At 39.7% G+C, this 25,736-nt stretch overlaps 1 long non-coding RNA gene across 2 annotated transcripts in view; it reads right to left on the bottom strand.

The window, feature by feature from the left end:
* LOC120791477 overlaps positions 1 to 25,736 on the bottom strand; it is a 112,917-nt gene that overhangs the window by 50,532 nt on the left and 36,649 nt on the right. For both annotated transcript variants that reach the window (XR_005707687.1, XR_005707688.1), the window contains exon 2: positions 16,972 to 17,015. This is a non-coding gene — a long non-coding RNA (uncharacterized LOC120791477). The remainder of the gene's footprint in view (positions 1 to 16,971; positions 17,016 to 25,736) is intronic.

Genomic DNA, 25,736 nt, shown 5'->3' with positions numbered 1-25,736 from the left:
CACTTTCTCAGGTTATCCTTTATTCCCGTGACCAAGCACTGTGCTGTTACAATACCCATGCCACTTGTTTGCAAGTATTTAGAGAGAGGGGACAGCTGCTCAAAAAATCCTGAGAAAATTCTGGTGGTGTCGGTGAGGGTTGAGACATGTACGCATGCAGCACGCTCTCATTTGCACCCTGAATGACAGGCACACAGCATAGCCAGGTCCGTTTAAAACTTTATGGATGGATGGTCCACTGGCCCACCAGATTTGTCCCAGTGGCCATTCTGACTTGTCTTGCACGAGCAGTAGCCTGGCTGTTCACACCAGGAGCGCATTTCTCCAGGCCAGTCAACAAGAGATTCTGCTCCTCTGCTCTTATTATTGTCACACATAGAACTGATCTTTATAATAACCTCATGAATTTATAACATAAAGCTTTTTATGTGTTCCTGGATAAGTGGGGCGTCACTTATGAAGTTAAAAGGGCCATGGCTTTGTGGGATGATCTACGGGGAGGAGTTTCTTTCCTGCCTCTGTGTGTGTGTCTGCTTGTCTCTCTCTCTCTCTGTTTAGACTTTACTTATTAAGCGAAGGCCATTCAGGATCGTTCTGGCCCACTCTTATCCCTGCTCAGAAGGGTACGGGTGTCTGCTTTCCTGGCTCTGAGGAAAAAGGCTGATGTACTTTCTCTGTGGGTCTCTCATGTTCCTGCACTCTCTGATGGGCATGTTTCCATGTCACTGGCTGAAGGTTTTGCAAATGCAAGAACAAGTAGTGAGTTACTTCATTGTATGTCAGCCATTTTCTGTTTGTCCCATCTTTGGAGTGGAATACATTGGGAATGACTCTCTGAGGGGTTGGTTTTGGGTAGTACTGAAAAAATAAGTCAAAATCCCTTGACTGAGGACGGGCAAAATAATCGAATGGATTTTCAATGCTTTCGCTGTCCCTTTCATTTTTCCCTGTACTGGGCTCTGAACCTCTCTCTCTATCTCTCTGCACATCTGGTTGCTCTGCAGAATGAGATTAACATTGTAAATAACCTAAATTTAAACTTTTAGTATTCATGCGGTCAACGATTGTATGCCCCGATTACAGTCCTACTGATAATCTCATAAATAAAGTACATATTAATCTAGAAGCATTGCCTACATGTTTAGCTTTGTGCTCTCAAGTTGTACCTGAGGGTCCCTGCTCTGAGTCTGTTTCTGACCTGCCCAATATCTCCAGCTGTGTGGGAGCACCTGCAGCACAAGTGCTGCTGCTGCTTCCCTCGCCACCTTTGCAAAGAAATACCCAAGAGAAAGCCATATTTTTCAGTTTAACCTACTGTTTATATTTGACCAATGGTTATTTCTTATATTCTAGAGACATAAGACAATAACACTGACACTGTAGCTTAGATTACACTAACACCCAAAATACAGTAGTGTCCATAAATCTGATCATCTGAATTTCTGGTCAAATTCTTCACTAGAAATGTATTATATCTCTGAGAAACAACAATACTTTACATGTAAATGATCAAGTTAGTTTGTCATAATATAATATTGTACAACATGCTTTCTTAAAACTTTGATCATTCATTCTTAATTCTTTAATTGGATCCCCATTAGCTTCCACAAAGTGGTCGCTAGTCTTCCTAGGGTCCACACAAAAGCAAATGTAAAAAAGACAGCAATTAAAAATAACATAGTATCAATAAGACAAGAAAATGCAACACAAGCCAATTATAAAGATCAGAATAGGTGAAATGACTCTTCTCTCATATCACACTATGATTAGTTTATCAGTAGGCTACTTTGATATATTATTGTTGGAACTTGTAGTGTTATAGTGTACCTGTAGATGGCGGTAATGATCTTTGTCATTGCCTGTGTCACACAGGCTACTATGTTACGTTCATGGATGTATCATGATTACGTTACTGTAACCTGCTTCACCGTACAATGTGCACTTTCCATAGCTTATGTGGCATGACAGAGTGCTAGCAAGTCCATAGTATAGGTTTACGATTTTTTACTAGTTGAAACATTTTGCCTTCTGTGTCCTTTGATCACTATGTTGCACTCACTTTTATAATATAATAACTCCATGAGGACACAAGATGTGCAAACTGTGCAGCCTACAGGCCATTGTATCACACTGTTATTAGCTACTTAGCTGGCCATGCTGGGTATGTCGTGTGTCTGTGTTTCGGACTGACCTCCCTTACAGGTGAACATGTCATTCATTTTACAGCATTTATTTGGCTGCGTCCATGGCAAGGGCCTTCCTTATTTTTATTCTCCCCGTCTCTGCTCCATCTTTCCTTTTCTCCTGACCACGATGGCCATCCATTTTCCCGGCAGCTTGTCTTAAATGTTATCGGTGGAGAAGCAGGTAGACAGTTGCTACAGCAGGTGCATCAGAAAGAGACATGATGACCTCATTTTTGACACAGCGATGAGAGTGAGAGTAGCGCCTGATGCGAGGATTCTGAGAGGTCTGTCAACTAATTCCTGCTTGCTATATTATCACTGGTCAAGCTGACTGTTAAACAGCAGGCCAAAACGACCCTCACGCCACCGGGAAACATCCTGGTGCTCACAAAGGGCTGTCCACGTGTGGGTGTAATATTAAACGGACGCTCCACTGATTTTCACATGAAGATCTGTTGCCCTCGTTGCGAGGAGTACTACTAAGCCTATGAAGACAGTTGTATAATGTCTTTTGTGGCTCTCGAGAGAGCTTTCTAAAGAGTGAAAAAATAACCCTGATAATTTCAAAGTGATGTCACCAGGGTTACTCAGTTTTGCCTTGAGACTTTTTTTTTTTTCCAGTCTGCAATAGCGATAATAAAAACTGGGAGTGTCGAATTTAAAAGACATGGCCGTTTACCAGAAAGGAAGGACATGATGGAAAATGCTTTCAATACGCATTACGAGAAGTCTCCGAGCCAGAATTTGGGGGTGTGACTCTTACGGACTAAAAGTCAGGAAATCTCTGTCTCATTGCTTCAATTTTGACCATTTAAAAAGAAAGTCTCTCACAAGTGACTCAACTTAATCAAAGTGTAATACAAAATCACCAGAGAAAGGTCCAAAATATGAAGAAGGCAGTCTGGTATCTACAATAAGACCATCACGCTGCAGGAGATACTCTGGGTACACTGCCTGGACTCACTTAGGAACTTCTTTTCCAACTCATAGTTGAACATGTGATCCACTTAATATTACAGAAAAAAGGAAGTTGAACAATCTAGTGATATGAATAAAAACAATTACATAGTTGGGGAAAATATGTATTTAGTTTTCTGTAGCAGGGTGTGGAGCTACTGTGATGGAGGTCCAAAGCTGTAGGGAAAGTGGATCAGTGAAACAATATGTAAGTCTCTGCTCTGAAACTTTCATCATGAACTCTTAATACTTTACTGTGTTTGTCAGTGCAGTCTTTGTTTAGACAAGAAGAGCCGAGAACTGAGAACAGCAGGCTATTAGGGCTTGCTGTAGAGGGTGATACCAATAGCTACGGATACCATATGGCACGGGGAACTAGATACAACACAAACAAACACAGGACACAGGGATGGGCAGACACAGACGATGGGATTACCTAGGTTGTATACTGTGTGTGTGTGTGTGTGTGTGTGTGTGTGTGTGTGTGTGTGTGTGTGTGTGTGTGTGTGTGTGTGTGTGTGTGTGTGTGTGTGTGTGTATGTGTGCGCATATTCTTGATGCTGCATGGTTGTAGGTGTATGTCTTTGTACTGTATGGTATGTGTGTGTGCAGCTGAGCATTTGTAGCCTTTAGTTTCAGCACCAAATGTCAGTGTTTCGATCCTGTTAAAAAAGACTTCAGTGTCAACAGACATTCAAGACTTCAATGTCAATTGCTGTAATCACTGAATACTTTCTGCAGACATTCCATTACAGTGTCATTTCTACAGAGCATACAGTTTAGGCCTTGATAAGGATAGGTGTAATATTAATGAGTGTGACCGTAACAGACACATTCGCCCATAACTCATGACAATTGAATGTGGCTGTTGGCATCAAATTTCAAAAACACAATGAAGTGTCCAGATATAAGAAAATAATGGACAAGGCAGAGATGAAAATAAGCCATGATGCAAGGTGAGGTGATTGTGGTCTGATAAGCTCATTACAGTATTTACTAAATTAGCACATCTTGGTGTGCATTATCTTGATGTACTATGGTCAATTACCTGAGTTAAGAAGAACTGAAAAAATGTGCTTGGAAACACTGTTTGTTTACAAGAAAACTATTCAACTGTTTATTTATAACGTCAGTATAGTTGCTATGGTCACATACATGTATGTCTTAAGCAAAGAATTTGATTTCCCTTATTGTTGTAAAGTGCTATACAAATGCCTTGAACTTGCCTAGAAGCCTAATACAAAGTTGCAAAGTAGGAGATGCAGCTGGTACTGGAACTGTTTTGCTCTTCAACATCCTGTCAAAACACTGGAGTCCCGTGGATAATTTAAAATACTATAAGTTAGGACCATCTGTGATAATTTCATTGATGAGAAATCATGTTTCTTCTGTAGGTTTGACGTGGTGGACCGCTGTAAATACTATAATACTCACGACCCTTAGCTTCCAGTGCTATGGAGAGGTTGTAGTTAGAGGTGCAAGTCGGAGCCCTAGCTATGATTTATTTTTGCAGTTTGGAACAAAAACCCAAGCCATAGATGCAAAAATCATCCAAAACAAGATGATCATTCATCTGAAAATTAAGTGATTTAACCTGCTGAATGTTTCTCTGAGATTGGGTATTTCTTATCAAAATGCTTTTTTTTTTTTTTTTTTTTGTATTAATGATTTAACCAGCTGGTTTTCATGTCAATCCAAGCTTTGGAAATCACCTACCATTGTCTCTGCAAAAAATGGATGGATCTTTGAACACCCACTACACTATATCATCGCAAATCATTATTAAGTTGATTCAACTTAGAAACGTACACTGTAACAACATATAACGTATATACTGTATACCTATGTATATATATACATACATATATATATATATGTATATATATATATATATTTATATATATACAGTTAATATTATCGACTTAAGTCAGACAGTAATTACGAACAGATGTTCTTTTACATTTCTCTCATTAAAAGTCTGTTCTTCATTTGACATGAGGAGCTTATAGCTGCAGTCATTGAAGCCATTTTGTACCAAAGTCAGGCCAAGGACAACATACGACTTTGTTAAAGTCCTTACCCCTGTACACTTGACTGTACAGCGGCAAGGACTTTAACAAAGTCGATTAAGGATTGAATTCAATACTAACCATCGTGCTTAGCATCGGTGTCATTATTATGAAAAGAAACAACCATGACTTGGTTAAACATTTATACAGCAAGTTTTCCATCAAGAGTCTCTATATAAAGAGTTTTAACTCTCAAACAATGCATGCTGGCATGCATTGTTTGCAAGAGACATTCTATATTTGCAAGAGACATTCTATATTTTACACTAAACTTTCGATTTGTCAGCCCATAACAATCCTTTCTTTGTGCATCTTTTGCTATTGGAATCAAACTGAAAACGCTGCCTTCACGACAGCACCAGTGTAGCTGTTTTAAGGAGCTGTCAGGATAAGGATTACCATTAGCTGCAGCAGAAGTCTAGTAGATCATAGCCAGAGGAGAGAAAGGCGAGTGAGGTCTGACGAAAAAGCAGGAGGCCCAAAGTCAGCCCAGCCCTGGGCGAAAGCTGCGCTCCACAGGGACGCAAACACACTGAACTTAAACTCAGGTCTCTCTTGATAAACAGTGAGCAAGAACACACACACACATGGGCATACATGAAAATACATGCAGCACACAATGTGTTTGTGGAGGAGACATTGCAGCCACGGGCCTGTTGTACAAAAAGATCCTTTGTTCTATTACAGCAACACACACACACACATAAAGCAAACACACACACACACACACACACCAAGAAAACATGAGTGCTTCATGCATACCAGGAAGAGCAGAAAGAGGCTGCAGGTTCAAGGCTGTTGGGGGGTGTTGAAGTCTGAAAGTTGCATCTGTCTCGTATATCTGTGTTGTCTGATTGGAGTACAGCTCCACTGCATATCATCTAGCACATGCATCTAGCGTTGCAAGTTAGAGTGTGTGTGTCTGTGTGTGTTTGTGTGTACACATTTTTTTTGTCGGGACCAGGCAAAACGTCATTTCTGAGGTCCTGATTAGGGTTAGGGGTAAGGTGTGAATCGAGGTTAGGTTAAGGTTAGGGTTAGGCATAAATGGGTTATGGATAAGGTTAGGGTTGGGGTTTGGATTAGGCTGTCCACAATGAATGGAAGTCAATGAAATGTGCTAACAAGGACATGTGTGTGTGTGTGTTTGTGTGTGTGTACATTGACAAAGAGAGACCATGAGTGCAAGTATGCAAGTATGACCCGACCCACATACAGTAATATGTGGGTCGGGTCATCTTCACCAGCAGGTTCTCTCAGGAGGTGAAGATGAACTGTTGGAGAGAAATGTCTCTCTGTCCTAGTGTATCAGTTTGGCAGCCCCTAACCCCTCCTCCACGCTTTTGACATCTCTGTGCAAACATACCATACAGAGATTTCACAGAAATATGCACAAATGTACGGTAAATCAAAATGCGAACACAGACCCTCCCTTTTTTCCTTTTACTAAAAAGAAATTGTGTATCATTGTAAACATCATTAAAATTGCAAATTTTGAGGCATACAATTAATCAGTCCATTTAATCAGTCAATTAATCATCACCCTACTGATTAGACTGGCTGCCTTTATTAGTCACTTTTTGTGCCAATAGGTGGGATCTGTGAAATTGCTTTCCAGCACAAAGAGGAGTGGATCGATCATATCAACATACTTCAGTGCAGACACAGATGCAGACAGCTTTGGACTTGCACACGAACAGCGGATGCACCTGAGCTTGTACATACATTAGTACTACCTTCGTGGTTGTGCATATGCAGATTGATTGTGACCTCCTGACAGCAAGAAGAAGACCTCTTTGTTTGAAGTATTTGGCTTAATAAAATGAAAAAGTCAAATACAGGAAAATGGTTGACCTGTTAATGAGAGCAGCACCAAGAATGGGGAATACAGTACCTACATACAGTGTACAGTGATTTTCTAGTGTATGTTTAGTTGGTGCAATTTTTGTACATACAGTCCGCATGGTCACAAATTTTGGGTTGCACATGAATGTACGCACAAGTGTGCACGCAGACCCTTGGAGACATGGGCAGATGATGAAATTTACACTATGCGTTTCCCCCCAGATGTGGAAACTGAATTGGCCTGAAGTCAGCAACCATAACGAAAGGGGTTTTTTGTTTTGCTTTGCCATAACCAATTTTTAGACACCATTTTTAGTCAGCACGTCAGAAGGTTTAATAGTGATTGCTGGACGCAGCTAGAAACAGCAGCAATTTTTGTGTTTATCCAACAAATACGTAGACTTAAGAGTTGTTATTTTGGTAAGTCAATTTACAACAACCTGTACAGCTGTGTTGATATCATTTACAACTCATTCATCCAACACTTTGGGACGATGCTCGCCTAATAGGCACAAAATCGGATATCAATATCCATTATTTGCCCCAAAGATTTTCACTTACCACCACCAATAGGTCAAAAATTGTTGGCTAAATATTCATAATATTTTCTGTAGATATTCATACACTTGAGAGGTTGGGCTCTAATGTGTTTGCTAACGCCCTGACCTTTCCTAGTGATCCACCAAAACCAAACCACCTTTCCATTCATGAACTATACTATACTGTTAATTTGTATGGCCCCATTACCGTTCCTTTTACATTTTTAGCTACACAAATTGTAAGGCTGTAAAAAAAGCAAAATTATTGTTTAGTCTAAGTTCAGTTCAAACAATGCAATTTAATACTTAAATATTTATTGTCAGTCATTGACAGTCATCATCAAAAATTTCTTACCTGCCATGCAAGAACAAAAAGCTTAGCAACTAAACTAACTAAATACATTTAAAGAAAATTAACCAGTGCAGTTGCAAAGCTATTATGTTGAGCATTAGTCAGTGAAGGACAGAAGTTCTGACTGAAATACTGACTGACAAGAATAACCTGCTTTATTAGGAGCAACTGTAAACCTGCTTATTCGTGTAACTATCCAATAAGACAATCATGTGGGAGCAGTGTAATGGTGGGCAAAAATGGACATTTGATGACTGGAAAAAGGTATCCTGGTCTTATAAATCTGTGTTTTCTGCTGAGGAACACAGACTGTGGGGTCAGAATTTGGCATCAGCAGCATGAATCCATTGACCCAACCTGACTTGTGTCAACAGTGTAGGCTGGTGGTGGTGGTGTACTGGTGTGGTGAAGGTTTTTTTGGCTCACTTTGGGCCCTCTAATATCAATGAATAATGCTTTGAATGCCAAAGCCTATGTGCATCCCATTATGGCCACAATTTACCATCTTCTAATGGCTACTTCCAGCAGGATAATGCAGCACGTCACAAGGCAAAGGTCGTCTCAAACTGGTTTCATGAACATGACAGTGAGTTCAGTGGACTTCAGTGGCCTCCCCAGTCACCAGATCTGAATCCAATAGAACATCTCTGGGATGTGGTGGAACGAGAGTTTCACAGCATGAACGTGCAGCTGACAAATCTGCACAAATGATGTGATACAATCATGTCAACATGGACCAGAATCTCAGAATGATGTTTCCAACATCTTGTTGAATCCATGCCACAAAGAACTGAGTCTGTTTTGAGTGCAAAGGAGGCCCTACCCAGTATTAATATAGTGTTCCTAATAAAGTGCTCAGTGAGGGTATAATGAAAACATACAAAACATACAAATGATTCCAGATCCACTTTTTGGTTTATATTCCAACTTTACCAATACTGCATAGATTTATACTGTTAAAAAAAAAAAAAAAAGAAAGAAAATATGCATTATCCTTTAAACACCTACTACCAACCAGTGATGTCAGGATCTTTTTAGAAACGATACTCATTTAAAGTACTAATATTGTATATTGCAGAGGTCTAATTCTCTCTTATGAGGTGCCAAATCTAAAAGAATGTCATCAATCTGGGTTTTAATGGAGAGTTTTAATGTCTAAATCTGCTTCACGGTTTTTCCTCCCTGATAAGACCAAAACACTTTGGCAGCAAAATACCATACTACATGCTGTCTGTGTTCAGCAATGTCAGAGTTTTAGAAAGAGTCACAAATCAAATCATTGGAGCTTTTATTCACTGTTGCTGTATCAAAATAGAATGAGCATGCCTGTGTTACTAATAATTTAGATGAGATAATACATCTGGGAATGTGAGTTACTGACAATCAAAGCAAGAACTGTTACAAATAAGTGTGAGGTAACACCTCTCTGTCAGATTGTTTGTCTGACTTTGTCTGGTCCTCTGTCTTACCCATCTGCTGCTGACACCACCTCATTCAAACACACACTTTCCTTCATTTTCACCATGCATATATGCATGTTTATGCATGTGCCCAGATTCATAAAAAAAATGTCTGTCATGGCCTTGCACATGCACACAATTCCCATACACAGAAATCGGGTGTCTGGGGTAGTTATTCTTAGTCTGTAATTACCTCATCTGATACTCGGGAGATGGCATTTGCTCGCATGCATTCTCACCCACCCACACAAACACCCAAGCAACAAACCATATGCACCAGGTCAAAGACACACAACACAGACATTTACACTCCAACACACACATGCACATACACACACACACACTCCCCAACCTTGAATCCACCCTCAGTCACCAGCTCCAGTGTCTGGGACATGAAGAAGACAGACAGACAGAGACGGGTCATTAAAAGTAAATAGCTGGATATAATTATCATTAATTAATTAAGATTACCATTTTACTGTTGCTTAAGACTGGTTCCTTTTAAAAACTGTAGTGGTAGTCCGTTTTTATGCATGTTCTTATGTTGATAAGATTGAACTTTTTTCACTCCCCATCTTTAATACTATGGCCAGCATTTTTCCGGAATAGACATTCAATGCATTTGCATTCTGCAATTTCCTTTTTATACAGTCTTTTAAATGTTACTGATGGATTCAGCCTATCCTGCAAAGGATTCAGACTGCATGCCAACACACAAATAATTCATAGGGAATTATGCATGCATGTAATAGGCAGAAGGTAGTGCATACATACATTTTGCATAATGTAGAAGACAAAATTTGGTTGATCTTTTGTCTTACGGCTACACTGTTTACAGATACATGAATTGTTCTTCTTCTGTTCTGTACTTGACAGAGCAGCCACTCATTCTGTGTTTGCTGCCACCAGTGGTCGATAGTTGTGTCATTTCAAAAAGAAGTCTGGGACCTGTATTATCAGAACACATTTGCTCTTACCACCAAAAACCACAAGTAACGCCAAATAAACCATCAATAAAATCTAAATAAAAATGTAAATTAATAATTATACTATCTAATGTAATTTTACTTTATTTGTATTGTTTCACCTTTTAGGCTGCACTAATTCATATTCTTATTCTAACAGAGGATCACTGGTAGTGACAAAGAACAGAGGTGAAATTACTAAAATGAGTGATGGCTGTTTAGATGAACTAGTTTCAGGTTTGGTACTGTACATGTTGGCAATTTGGAGAGGCTTCCTGAGACACTTACTTGAGCAGAGCACTCGTTAATGTCAAATTTTCCAACCGTGCTTTTTCTTGCTATGATAGGTCAAAATGTCCGCCCTGAAAATGGTGTATTACCACCCAACTGTGCTGGACCTATGTAGCATCTTGGTCTACAAAGTCCACACTCTTGGACCTATTTTCCAGCAGCAGCAGCTAGCCATTTTTGGTCAAAAGCTCTGATAAAAACATCATATACTACTTGGCCAGCACCAGCAGACAGTAGACAGACTAAGTTAGCGATTAGTTAGTGAGCATAGTGCAGCATTAAGCAGCTAAAGAGTCAAATAATTCATTTTGCACGAGCAGATGGAGACAATATCCACAGCTAATGACAGTGAATACTGGACTTAGATTTGCCAAATGACAAAAAACATAAATCCAAATGACTATAATTTTGCTTCATGTCTGCTGGATGTGTAAATAAGCAACCGTTTGCTAACAAGATAATATGTCAGTGTTCCTCTGCCCCCAAGTGGCCAAAAAAATCAATTAATGCAGCTTTAAATTGTAGTGCTGATAATAGGAAATGTTTCTATTAGGCTAATCACAAGTAATAGAAGCACTAAGTGCAGCTGAAGCCAAAGTATTGTTACATTTTTCTGAATAATGACTATATCTCAATTTTTAGCATTTTATTTTCACAGTCTGGGATATCCAGTGGTGTTTATAAACACTTCTAAGAGTGTTTCACTGCTACAACAAGAAAGCATGTATTTCATTTTGTAATTTGCACTCCATCATTTAAGATCTGCATGTGCGTCAATGATTAATTCAGTCAATTTTGCAAATTGCTTTACTTCAATGACTGCTTCAAGCTGTGTCTAACAGTTTAGACAGCAAATTAATCAATGTTGTGGTGAAACCTTTGATACTTTTACAGCGCTAATGCAATACGATCAATGCTTCAACTCTTGACAAATACTGTATATCTCCTCTGCCTGTGCTCATCAACACTTTCCTCCACAGCTCTGCATGAAAAGTTTGCTTCTTAACTTCTCATTTTATTAGATTTGACTAGCTCATTTTTCATCTTGACAGCTTCACTAAAGCAGCCTGAAAAGGCTCAAAATATTTGTGTGTGTGTGCCAGTATGTGTGTGAAAACGAATATGGTCTCCTCGCCTATTTCCATCAAGCCTGCTCATCCTTGTCGCTATTTCAAAAGCTGTTATTCTTTTTTCTCCCTTCGAAATCCCGAATCCCCCCTCCTTAACCCTCCATCTTATTACTCTTTCTACTCCTCCTCCATGATACTTTCTCTGTTTTTCACCAGAGAAAAAACATCAACACTTGTCTTCTGGCTGCCAGTTTGTCTCCAGCCTCTCAAAACCTTTCCCTGCATTTGTATTGGCTGGCTGGTGCATCTGCAGTATTGGTATTGGCTGGTTCCAGCAGGTGAGGCATAGCTGTTCCACTTAATAAATGCCCTGCAGTGAGGGAAGCAAGTGCCAGACTCAGTGCAGCAGAAGTAGCTGCAGCCGTCAGCATTGGCAGCTCTCCATGAAGCTGAGCATGGGGATGGCATGACCTTCAGACGGCTGGACCAGCAGGGGAAAGACAAACGAATATACACATAGCCGTGCATATTTTCCGTGCAAATCGCGCTCTTTCTCAAGGTGTCCACATAACTTCGGCTTTCCTCTGCAGAGGACAATGTTCAACTTCTCATAATGGGACGGTAAGCATGGCAAGTAGACACTTCTTGAAGGTCAAGGCGAAGCTCAGATAACACATGCACACACACAAACACAGATTGCAGGGGCTGCCTGATGCATCAAACTGCTACAAAAAAAACTGCAAACAGTTCTAAACTGAGTTCATACAATATTTAGGGTGCAACTAATAACAAAAGGATCTGAGGCTCTCTGGAACCATGAATAAGTTAAAAGCTTTTACTGAATAATGGCTAGATGCCAACATGTTTTGCCTTCATTAGGGCAAAATGCCATGTCATATCTCATCTTACCTTTCTTTCTTATCAATACAAAAGATGTGTATTATTGCCAAATAATGATAATGATAATCAGTTTCGGGGTTAAGTTTAGGCTTAAATACTTTGGTTAGGGTCAAGGGCAAGGCTGTTTTTTTTCTGTATTTTCCTTATTGTTAACAAATCCCATGAAAAGAACAAAACAAACAATGCTTCATTGGGTATTCAGGCTAGAAACAGTACTGCATTAAAAGTAGTACTGCATTACACCATGGGTGGTGTAATACTTTAGATAGGAAGCCTTATAAAACACCAAAACACTGTTCATTCACAAATGGTCACAAATATAGTGTTTAATTTTTTATAAAAATACTAAAACAGGCAGTTTTTACCAAAGGTTTCTCAAATGGGGTAATAGTGCCGTTGGTGGGGACTATTTTAAGCTGTGGATTTATACAGATTTAGTACTCTAGTGAGTATTTATTGCAGCAGGATGGTTTATGTGGGATTGACTCACAATAAGGTGCCCACCATGTTCATTTGGGTGAAGTAACTAGAGGTCCCCACAGGTTCCCTCAGTTCCTAGTAATCAAATGAACCCTGACCCTGATACTGAACCCAAGTCAGGCAGGTCCCTATTATATTCACTCGAATTGAGTCCGCAGGTGTTGCCGCAGGTCTCAGATCAGTATGTCAATATGTCTAATATCCTAGTGGATCAGAGTGGACCTGCTATAAGGTCTGATCATGTGGTGCATTATAATCATCAGAGGAGAAAATTGTGGGTTTTGATCCGTGAGTGTGAACTTTGGTGATGTATTACTGCTCTTTTCGACTGTGGCTGCTCGTTAATGGGTGGAGGATCGTTTTGCTGCCAGTGCCGCTGTTCTCTCTATGGGTCCTCTTGGATGGATTACATTTTAGATAGAGCCTAATTCTTCTTGGATCCCTTTTGGATTGAGTCTCTTATTTTTTTTTCTTTTTAAAAAAAGACTGATATTTAATTTGGAATACTTTTTATTTAGGTAGTTTCTATACCTCTGAACAGGTCCAAAATTTTGGATCCATGAAAACTAGAAAGAAAATGTCAGCCAGAGCAACAGTGCAGCAATTGAACTATGGCACAGGGGAGTAAGATATATCAGGCTTTTGCTGGGTTCTTGTCATATCGGAGTTATCTTAATTAGAAGTTTCTGACTTTTAAATCGTGTTCACGTCAACTTCCAAGCTGCCTCACATCTTTTAAAGACCATTGTTCAATGTAACTAAACCCAAAATTAATGCATATGGCGTCGTGTTCAGTATTTTAATCCTCACATGACCAACTCTGCACTCAATTTTTTTAATTTATTCTTTTTATTCTTTTTATTCTTTTATTGTTTGTTTTTTTAACCAGACAGGCGTAGGTACCAGCTTTGGATTGCTTCCTTATTTTGATCCTGTACTTACAAAGGTTTTCAATGTGGCTGCCATCGTATTAGCATGTATTCAATATCGAAAAGAAATTGTTATACAGTCCAAGATAAATTCATGTTCTTTCATTCAGGAGGGATAAAAATTCAGCCTACATACACAAACTCACTTTCACTCCTTCTCCCTCCCCTCTCGTCCTCCTGTCTCCAACACTCCTCCCACATATTGCCCTCCTCCCTAACCCCTGATCTCCCCCTCGCTCTCCCGCCCTCCCCTCCCCTCCCCTCTTGTGAGCCCCGTGCAGAGCCGACAGGCCCCCTACGTTGCTGGCCTATTAACAGGTCTCGGTTCGCTGTAATGATGCCTCTCCTTATGTCTGTGCAGCTGCTGCAGCACTGAATAGGAAGGATAAATCTGGGATCCTCAACATCCACATCATTGTTCCACTGCCACTCTTTGCTGTCATGTGTATTAGACAGAGAAGGGAAATGCTCTGGTTGGATCTCTCCATCCATGACTATTTCATTTCAAAATGTTGATAATTGACTCAGACTGATATATCAGGATGGTATTTATATATATTTTATATATTTATATATATCAGCTCCATACTTAATATGCTGAGCATGATACTGTAATATTACTATTTGTACGTTTTAACGATCACCTTCGCAGAATTAAAACATTTCTTGCAGTAAATATATTATCACATTTATCACACATCACATGACTTTTTCTGGCTCTTTTCAACTGTGACTAGGACACAATTCAATTTTCAGTGTATTTTTTATGTAATCACGCCACCGTGAATCTCATAATTACCTTTGACTTATGAATACTGATGTATTAAATCAATAATAAAACTGGTAAAAGCTGTATTTTTTAATACAGACTTTGTTACAGCAATGCTTTACAACAAAAGAAAGAAAGAAAGAAAGAAGAATTATAGGATGAAAGGCAGCGGGAAAAGACAGAAGAAGGTTCTTTTGCTGGACTAATGTCGGCTCTCTTCCTACTCAAAGAAGTCTGCAAAAGGTTTTTACAACAGCAAACACGCCATACATGTAAGTTTTTTTGCACATTTGTATCTGTGTATAAATGATGTGACAATGTGCCATGGGACAGCAGACAGCTGCTGCAGGATCCATCAGTCAGCTGCTGTATTTATAGGGTGATGACCATAGAACACCAACAGCTGCATCACACAGGGACAGAGACAGAGAGGGAGACAGGAACCTGACATGTTTAACACTCACCTCTTCCATTCTGCCAGTGCTCAAAAGGACTCTTACACCAATGCAATGTGAACTATCATGTCACTCTGCACAGGATTTCAAACAACATTTTGTTGGTACATTAAAGGCAGAGACAGCAGAGGGGACTTATGGGAGACATCCACCCCAAAACTGAGGAGGATAGTGTCCTTTGCAAAAAACAATTAAAAAGGGAGAAATTATTCATTGCTTGGAATCAAAAATTGTAAAAGCCGCTGACCCCAAATGAGGCTTTTATTGTCAAATAGATTTCTCTTCACTTCCTTCTACATGGGTCTGTGCATGGATACCTTAGTGGAGCAGTATCAAAGAATGGATTACTGCCACAGTTTATAAAAAAAAATGAAAAAATGGAAAAAAGGGGGAAAAAAGTGATATGAGTATTGTAGCCGAGTACACAAAACTGAGTCCTGTATAAAACTAAATATTAACTTCATATAACCAAGTCTATCTGCAACACAGTTGCATCCAGTTTAGCAAAATGAACATAAAATCTACTATGAAATTAAATTTCCCCACAGCCAAAAGATTATATTGGTCAGGAACTCAGCTGCTCATCCTGTAAAACTTTACTGTATTAAGTTACGCACAAAAAACAGCACGCTCAAGTTACAGGTTACAGTGAGGTTTAGGTCAATAAATCAGTTGGTTTTAGTCCCAAATATATTTTCCTGTGTTTCGGGATACTCTCCATTCTTTGGAAAGATATTAATCTGCTTGTAGGGCAGCACCTGACTTCTTAATGCAGATATTCATGTGTAGTATTACCACACTAGATGCAACTAAAGGTTATTTTCATTCCATGTATTCTGGTGCTTTTTCCATTAATTGATTCTTTGTTTGGTCATTAAAAAATTCAGAAAATAGCAAAGATGCAATGATTTCCTAAAGCAGGTGGCGATGTCATCATTTTGTGTGTTTTGTCCAAACAATGGTGCTAATCGTAAAGGTCCTCCGCACCTACACAGGGGCTCTCCTTAATGAGACTTCTGCTCAGGTTGAAGGTGTACGGAGCTATATTGGATTTACGTGAGGTCACCAAAGTTGACAAACCAATAAGAAGGATGTGTACCCACGCCCTACCAAGCAGGCACAGCAAAACTAATAGGAGGGTCAGAGAGATGTCAGCCAAGCATAGTCTGTACACGCCCACACAGTCGTCAGACAAGGGCGAATTAGCCAAAGTATGAGAAAACACCTGTGTGGGCGGAGGTGTGTAGGGCCTTTAAAGATCGTTTACTATCACATAAGACAAAGCAAGGCATCAAATCCTCACAACTGAGTGGCTGGAACTATGGAATGTTCAGCTTTGTCTGATTTTGTCAACCGACTTGTCGATAAATCGCACTTGGTAATTGATGCATCTTCAAACATTTCTCTTCCCTTTACTCGCTGGAGAGGGTTGACAGCAAGGAAAAAGTTACAGAGATTTATATAATGTTATAAAATTCTGTTACTTTTTCAGACTTTTCTATTTGTCTTCCTCATTAAAATCCATTCCTGTCACTTTTTGTGCTTGAAGCCCTAAGACCAGAGAGCCATGTGTATTATCTGGCTCTCTTCACATGCTGTATTACTGCCTTACAGTGATAGTAGTCTCAATAACAAACTTAAACTCCCTCCCCCATTCTTGCTTTTACCTACACCACAATGTAGAGTGTATGTATTGGTACTTACAGATTAATTCCAGGTTCCAGATTAGCCTGCTGGCCTGGCAGCTCCTGAGGAAAGGAAGAGATAAAGCAAGTTAATATCTACATGAGTGTAGAGATGATACTGAGCCAACTGTAAGAATATTCTGATGGTTCATTCAGGTGTTTGACCTGAATGGAGATGTGAACAAACGTGGCGCTTCCAAGGTGAAGGGAAGCGCCGTGGTATACTCTGAAGGGAGTGCTGAATTGGAGTTACCGAGGTGGCATTACCAACTGAGCAAAGTGGGCTACTGCCCCAAGGTCCCAGAACTCCAGGGGCCCTGTACAGTTTTACTGTACGTCAGGTGGCTTGTGATCATTTTTAGGGCTGCAACTAATAATTATTTTCATAGTCAAATAATCTACAGATTATCTTCTCAATTAATTGTTCATTATGTAAAACATTAGAAAACTGTCTACCACAATTTCTCAAAGCCATCAGTCATCAAATATCTTGTTTCTCACCTTTGAGAAGCTGGAATCATCAAATGTTTTAGTATTTTTAATTTAAGAAATTACTTAAACAATTAATCGATTTTCCAAATAGTTGCAAATTAATTCTGTCAATCAACTAATCAATTAATTGACTAAACATTGCAGCTCTCATGGATTCAACTGAATATTTGTTCAGGAATATGAACCACTAAATCACTATATGTAAATTACACATTGGCATTAAGGTGGCTCCTGCTTTCTTCATGTTTAAATATAATTTTAAAACCTTTGTTATTTCAGTTTTGTGTGTGCATGTTGAATACTTTTAAATGATAGTTTTGAACCCAATTACCAATCAGTAAATCTGTGGCTGTGCTGTATCCTATGATCTCAAAATAGGGTCAAAAGTATTGTAGCTGCGTAACACCATATCTGAATGTATGAAAACTATGAATTCAATCAAATGCTTGAATGTGTAAAAAAATAGCTGAACAAATAGATTCAATTTTTGAATCTGTAAGGAAATCTGTTGCTGTGCATGACATTTTGTGAACAAACAGCGCATAACGGAGATTTGCACAAAGGTTTGCAGTTAAATATCAGATTTGCAGTTACACACCTATCTTTTGGTTTGGTGAAAGAAGTTAACACAGAACTCATTTGTATGTGTGAATCCCAAGTTAACAGCTACAAATTAAATCTACGTCTACAAATCAAATCTACGGATACTAGACCTTTTGCCTCACTCCTACTTTAACCATCTGTGACCCACCACCTCTTTGTCAATATTGGCCAACACTGCTGTCTTTCAGAGGCTGTAGCTGGCTCAGTTTTAAAAGCTAGAGTGTTATTATAGTAACCAAGTTCTAAAGAAAAAGGTCAATTCCCACACACGCTTGTCACCTCTGCATGTTTTTTTTTTAAGAAAAAAGGCGTGTCCACAAACAGCTTACCATGTCGTTCATGACAATTTCAAAATATCTCCAACGTGTTAGTGTCTTGATGTGGTACTTTGGAAAGATTTTCGACCATATTGTTTATTTTATTTTTTTTCTCGAGTGTTGCAAATGGTTCGTTTTGGCACCAGATCTTTGGTATCAAGTCAAAACTTGCTGCAGCGATTTTGATCTTGGGAATGGACATCATATGTTTCAATCAAAATGCTTTAAGCACTCTAAACAATAAAAATTTGATTAGGTGCCTAATCAAAACACAATGTTTATGACAATTTTATGACTAGAAAAAAACTGAGACCCAGCTGCTAAGATGCATCTCGAAATATTCAGCTTCAGCTTCCCAGCTTTCAGATGATGTATACCACTTCTATGTGGCACACACACAACAAAAATGTTAATACTGGTTAAGGGATAAAAATTTAAGGGTTCACTGAAATTTATTCCACAGTGCACACAAAGCACAAAGTAGATTTCCATGAGCCTCATACGGACAGGAGCTCGACCCCATTGGCTTTGCATTGGTTTTGCCTTACTAGTACGAGGAAGAGCATGGATTGAGCTGAGAATGGACACCACCAATCAACATCATCACTGGCAAATAACAGGGCTATGGTTGATTTTTTTTTCACCATGCTGCACACACTGCCTGTCCCATTTAGTGACGTCAGAGTACTCCTTTGGGGGTGGTATCAAAGAGTGACTAGACTGTACCGTGTTCTTAAAGCTGCTGTGGGTATGATCTTTTTAACGTGCTTGCCTGTGTTGGTTCCTGGGTGCCGGACTGTGGCTACCCACTTCTCCGAAACAGTTAGGATGAGTTAAAGGCAGAAGTAAAATTTAGGGTATATGTAAAAAGGTACCTAAAGATTTTCTTGAGTGTTGATACAATTTCTTGTTTAATGTCAGACTGTTATGTCCCTTTGGGGAAATTACCGGGTCACAATACAACATAGCAATGGATAAAAGAGCAGCTTAATATAAAAGAGGTTGGAAAAAAAAAAACAGTCAAAGATTAGTTATGTACAGGGACATGAAAGAAGTTCTGTACACTGTGGAAACAGGTCAAATGTACATAACAGATGTGCAAAAGAAATGCATTCAGGTTTTACAAAGAGGGTAACTGCGTAGAGATGGGTAAGGTAACATGGGTTGGCCTTTAAAAGCCCACTGTACCCTAAGTATTGGAGGAATTGAAAGCACAAATATTCACACTACCTTCATGCAGACCGAGGCAATATAAACCAGTATACACGCAGCTTGATTTCCTTTACAAGGAAGCAAAAATGTTCGTGTGCTTACCACATGAATACAATTTCTATTTTTTAAACTGGGTGCACTGGACGTTTATGAATTCAACATGGTAGGATGGGGGAAGGTCTGGTAGCCTGGCCCTAACTAGAACTTTTCACAAAACACTGAGTCTGGTGAGTTTCTTTAATTTAGCAAACAGCTATTGTTCTTAATCGAGTTCCCATTTCTGAAAAGGGCAATCACATAGAAGTTCTCTCATGCGTCCCACCCTCCACACAGTAACACGACCGTTTGAGTGGAGTATCTGTGTCTATCGAACCAGTCAATATCTATGCACAGATTTAGAGTCAAACCCATTGTGTCAAATGGTAGTTATGTCTTCACAAATGTTCATTAAACAGTCCAACAGGCTAGTGGCTAAGTTTACCTGTACGTTTACCTGTAACTTCTTTCACCCACAAACAGAGAGATGTGTAACTGCAAACCTTTGTGCAAATCTTGGTTATGCGCTCACACATTGAACATTTTTTGTGCAAATCTTTTCCATTTGTTCGCAAAATGTCATGCACAGCAACAGATCTCCTTACAGATTCAGAAATGTAATCTATTTGCTCAGATATTTTTTAAACATTCAAACATTTGAATGTAGTCAATACTTTTCACCCTATTTCGAACCCATAGCATTCTAGGATAAAAAACTTATTCTGGGAGTAATTGGGGATTGATCGGAACTGAGAGCCCTGAGAGTTAGGTGACCTTTCAACTCCTTGTTTGTTGTAAGCATGTGGCCAAGGAGTACAGATCACATTTTCACCTGGCAAGGCTAAGATCTGATCACAGTGGGGGCCAGACCACCTCCGGATGCTGTGTAGCCTATCCGATAGAATTCCGATAGCAATGCGTTGTGCGGGCATTAATATGCACTTCTAGATAAGATATCCAGATACAGGTTGAATGTTAATACGAGGTGTAAGTGAGGTGAAACTGTTTGCTGTGAGACACGTCAATTGCTACAAAGACGCAGGGACACATTGATCCTTTAAAATTCTATTTGTATTGTATTACTTTATCACAAGGATTGGTATCGGCCATATGTGACCAATTAAATAGTTTCCTCTTTGATGTCATGACAAAATCCGGTGTTTCTGCTATCATTCATCAAGTCATGGAAACTCAACGCAGTTTTCAGCAACACAGTAATCCCTGTCCTCGTGTTAACGTACTTAAAAATGATCCCAGTGTGCTCCATGCAGCGAGGTAAACAGATTTAAAATTTTGGGGAAAAGAGAGTGCTGGTATCGGAATTGTTAGCACATACCCTGAGCTGCGTTATTGGAACCGGTATCAGGTGCATCCCTTCTTATTGAAGGCGAAGCCGGAGCTACACATTCTCCGCTGCCTCCTTGAGATTAAAGAAAAGATAGCGAACCTTTGAAGGGAAATCATGCTTTAAGTGGAATTATTTGGAGATTACAGGAAAAGCCAAGTGAACTCATGACTGAGGTTGTTGCTTCAAATCCTTAAATTTGATGTTAGTAGCAAGGTAAATTAGTACACTTCTATACATTGACATACTGTGCTTTCAAGGTGCCCTTCAGCTGGACTCGGAACCCCCAACAGTGCAGACTGGAGTTTTACTGTGCAGTTCACTGTGTGAGTGTGTGAAGTTATAGTAGTGCTGCTAGAAAAGAGCCGGACATTTAGTCAGATTTCATGGCCAAAAAAAAAAAAAAGGTAATATGCAAATATTATTGTATTTATAGTGCTAATACTTAACCGTTCAGAGCCACAGGCCTTCTGACATTGAATGGATATTTCATTTAAGACAGCTACTCTGTGTGCCGTAGTTCGATAATTCCGTGCACCACGGTCATGGCAGTGATGCTAATTGATTTTTAATCACAGACGGCTCCTCTATGGAGGACACAGCCTTTCAAACAAGTCGGGTGCCTCGTTAACAGGCTGAGTACAACCATGTTGTTAATGACGACTGCAGCACAAAGACCAAGGGAGCCAACGGGAAAACGGCTGCTCAGGTTTTCAGTCGGGTCCTGCCCCAATGCATCCCATTAAAATAAGATGCATCCCATTGCACACGCCCAGGCTACTCTGCTTAATTGCCATACAGTCAAAAGTTGGCTTTGAAGCGCTTTAAGGTTGGCACAGAGAGAGAGGTTCATCCTGAGTTTGAGCCCAGCTGTGATGTAACTATGGACGATGGCTGTGCCGCAGTCAATTTAGGATTCAACGTCCTCAAACGACCTCAACTCTCTGCCCCCCCCCCCCCCCTTCTCTGTCTCTCCCTCCCTCTCTCCTCTGTCTCTTTTTTCTCCTCTCCTCATGCTGATGCCATTTATCTCTTCCACACCCTATCTGTTATGCCTTTTTTTTTCTCCCTCGTGCAGACTCTAATATTGTCTCTTCTCCTCTTCTTCCCCTTCTCTTCCCCCTCTCTTGGTGTCAGCTCGTCCATGCATCACTGCCTCTGCTCTCCTCCTGCCCAGCATCCATTCTCTCTCAGGCTGCAGCACTAACCTTCACACAGACACACAACAAAATCTCCTGCTAAATTCACTTCAACAGGGCTCTGGAAGCGTGAAACCCGTTAGTACGTTGCAATCTGTCCACCTCCACAGTGAAGCTTCTCATTGGGTAACCTTTCTGCCTTTCATAACGTTATATCTCACAGACATATTTAGCTCTACTATATGTTTATGGCCCTCCACACATCTCAACCTCTTCCTTTCCACTTCCCTCCTTCCCTCATTTTCTTTCTCTCTACCACCTTATGCTTACCTGTCAACTCAGGGTTTTTTTGTGTTCACTGCGGTGACTGCAGACAATATTGCCAATGCAAAAAAAAAGGACATTTTAGGTTTTTGCACACTGACAAGCAACAGTCTTCACATTTGAACTGATTATTTTGAATATTAAACCACTTAAAAACCTATAAGAGCATTGTGCATGTTGTGTAACTATTTTATGTGTGTCTCCAGACATGTGTATGTGTTTAAGTGTGTATGTGCCCATCCCTCATTCCCCTCCTCTCCTCTTTCTCTGACTGATGGAGGGTGGGGTAATCCGCACCGGTTGCCATGACACCAGACAGCCCTTGCTTGGCGAAGGCACGTAGTTTCCTCTCTGCTCTATTTCCCCGGAGCCCTCCACTCAGGACTATGTGTGCATCTGTGTTTGTGTGTGTCTATGAATCTGAGAGAGTCATATATGATGCACAAAGCTAAATGGAAAAATAGGACATGGAGAGAGCTTATTTACTGTCTCTACATGTCAAACAGAGGGGGGAATAAAGCAAACACTGATAGGTGTTTGCTTTAAGGCAAATTAAGGTTTTCAATGCATATATTTTAGATGCATGATTAAAAGAGTGTTAAGATTGGGAATTATTGTTAAAGTATTTAAATTGTCACATTCTGGCGTATTATAGTGAACTTCATCCATTCCTCCGTATGCTCGGACACCCTGAAACCCACTCAAGGACCCCTGGACATCCCACATTATATATGCCTACCACAAATCTTATTTTACGAACCCTCTTAGCCATTTTTTTTTAATCCAACCTCACTGTTAAGACAATGTGTTCTGAAACCCAAAGGCCATGTTTGGGCTCCCGGCATTTTCCAGTCAACACGCTGCGTCCCGAATCATCTCATAAGTAGCTGGTATTGGTCGAAATGAAAAAAAAGGGTATTTGTAAAAGATTTTTCTTGAGTTTTTCTTAACTGTTACACTTTACAGATATTGGCACTAGGAGAAAAGTGCAGTCGAGACAATCATAACTGAAGAAGGCTAAAACTTATTTTTAAGTATTCGAGTTTGTTACACGCAGAGATCTGTCCTTATTTCACAGTTTAATTTAAGGCGTAGATTTAATTCCTCCAGCAAATAGCTGTTCCCAGATCTGATGCAATTACTTTTCTTAGTCTCAAAGGGTAATCACAGTGTTTTGAACCACTCTCTTCACAGCTCTCGGAATCCTAATAAAAGTGTCCATGTCAGCTCCTATCCATCTATCTATCTCCAGACTCCAGCCTAGTTGAATAATTTAGCAGGCTATATTTCCAGCCATCTGCTTCCCTCTCTCACTCATTCTCATGCTCTCTCGCTTGCTCTCCCTCCATAATTCTTCTTTTCCTTTCTGAGTTAAGTCCCTCAATTTAGATCTGGCTCTCTTTCTTATGATGGATTATGGTTTGTGAAAATCTCATTTTAAAAACTGTGCAAAAAAAAAAAAAATATATATATATATATATAGGTATTTTTTAATAAGTAAAGCTATCACCTCTTGCCACCATTGTTTGACTGCTACAGAGTTGAACATTATACTGTCCCATTAGACATTAAGGGTCGTCAAAATCGGGTTAGTCAGGAGGGTCAAAATAATATCCATTTACATAGGGGGTGGTAATTTGAGAATATTTAAGCATTCTTTTGTTTTATTTTACAAAATGGCACATTTATTGCTGTTAAACTGATACTCCTTGCTGGACAGCAGCAGGATACAGCACTGACTTTCCTAAAGCCATTCTGTGGTTAATAGGAGCCAGAGGAAGCCTTGAGAATACATGTACATCCTGGATCAAATCATTAACAGATCAACATCTGCAACAGTGCCTGTCAGAGCCCAGCAGAGGTCAGCCAAGTTCCTCTTTCCTGTCAGCATAATGAGCAAAGCAACCACATGTTCCTCCGGCAGCATCGTTTTCATCAGTGTGCAACGTTTACGCTGCCTGAGTAATTGATGATCCTCCCATGCCTGCATCAGCAGTGCGAGGGTCACAATTGAAATTAAAATGAATACATAATTACATATATAGGAACTGGTTGATTACATGGCATGTGGGATTCAGGCAAGCAAACAAAAACAGCTGGGGCGTACGTAGGGACGGGCTCGAATCACTGAGGAGAAGGCAAGATGGAGGAGCAAGCAGACAGACAGACAGACAGACAGGGAAAAGCTCCAGCACAGGTTAATGTTAATGGATGGAAGATCACAGGAGAGAATGAAGTCAGGTTGATGATGCAGATGATGATGACAAAGAGGAGGAGGATGGAAAAGTTTAACAACACTGACGCAATAAGTTGGAATCATGTTACTTTTTTGCATTTTTAAACCTCAGAAATACAAAGAGATGATGTTCTTGTTTTTAATGCCTGCAGACTGAACTCTGGGCTGATGAGTTTTGGCCAAAAGTCACTTAGTGGTCATTTTGTATGAGTCACATACAATTCTATTTGAAGTTGTTTCCTTACATACAGTCCATTGATACGTCGTGTGAGCTCAACCCTGTCTCCTAAAAACTACCTTCATATACAACAAAACTGCAAAAGCAAATATGTTCATGTAGGAAACGGAATTGCGACCAGATTGCGCTTTCCATTAATATGAGAAAATGTTGTTAATTTATGTATTTGGCAAGTCAACAATACATTGATACTGTATGTATCAGTAAAATCAATATTCAATGTTCACAGATGGCGTATTTGTTTTATGCCAAAATATCAAATCTTGCAGTAGAATATCCACCTGTAGTGACTCCAGCATTATTAAACTTTTTTATGGTTATGTCCTGACTCTGACAGCACTTAGTTAAGGGTAGAGAAAGATCCTGTCCTGGTTTAATACAGAAAAAGTTCACAGTGACCCTTAGACTCAACATGTTGATGTACATTTAACCCAAACCCCGATCTCTCAAAAGTGCTTTTGTTGCCTAAACCAAACCACAGACGGCATCTCTAGTCTGACAGTCGTTCACTTCATACACTCCCCGGCCTCCCCCAACCACCTCCTGGTGACTCCGCTGCTGTTGAGAAATGTAGTGCTTCGTTCATTCAAAAGATACATGGCCTGTGAACATGATCCAGCCATCGAATATTTTTTATACAGTGTGTTTTCATGTTGATGGATTTCTACTCAACTACTGCACCTAACAACAGTTCTGAGATACTTCTGCTTTGAGTATTTCCACTAAAAAGTACAGCAGTAAAAAACTAACCCCCCCTCGACCTGCACCAACAGTAATGTACATAAACGATGCTTACATGTAAAACATCAGTAATAATAATCTGATGATATAATATGTGATAA

This window comes from Xiphias gladius, chromosome 7 (genome assembly GCF_016859285.1).
Source record: "Xiphias gladius isolate SHS-SW01 ecotype Sanya breed wild chromosome 7, ASM1685928v1, whole genome shotgun sequence".
Classification (NCBI taxonomy): Eukaryota; Metazoa; Chordata; class Actinopteri; order Istiophoriformes; family Xiphiidae; genus Xiphias; species Xiphias gladius.
This window is presented reverse-complemented; position numbering and strand designations above follow the sequence as displayed.